The sequence below is a fragment of the Buceros rhinoceros genome, unplaced genomic scaffold, assembly GCF_000710305.1.
Source record: "Buceros rhinoceros silvestris isolate BGI_N320 unplaced genomic scaffold, ASM71030v1 scaffold1044, whole genome shotgun sequence".
NCBI classification, from domain to species: Eukaryota; Metazoa; Chordata; class Aves; order Bucerotiformes; family Bucerotidae; genus Buceros; species Buceros rhinoceros.
In genome coordinates, this window is record NW_010408599.1 from 79193 (window position 1) to 79496 (window position 304).

Here is a 304-nt window from a genome sequence, read left to right on the forward strand (position 1 = left end):
GGGGGCGGGGGGAACCTGCGTGTGCTGGGGCACGGGGGGACTCGAGGAGCTCAAAGGGCTTTTCCAACCACAACAACTCTGGGATTCTGATTCATGGCACAGACTACATCTGTCCCCAGTTGAGGACAGAGTTAAAGCACTGAAACCACCGGTCCTGGCACAGGGTCCTGTGTGGCTCGGGGACATGAGCAGCGTGTGCAGGCACAGACGATGCCCCATGAGACATGCTGCCTTGAGGGCATCACCCCTGGTGACCACAGACCCATGTGCTGGAGCTGGGCGAGAAAGTGCATTTTTCAGCAGG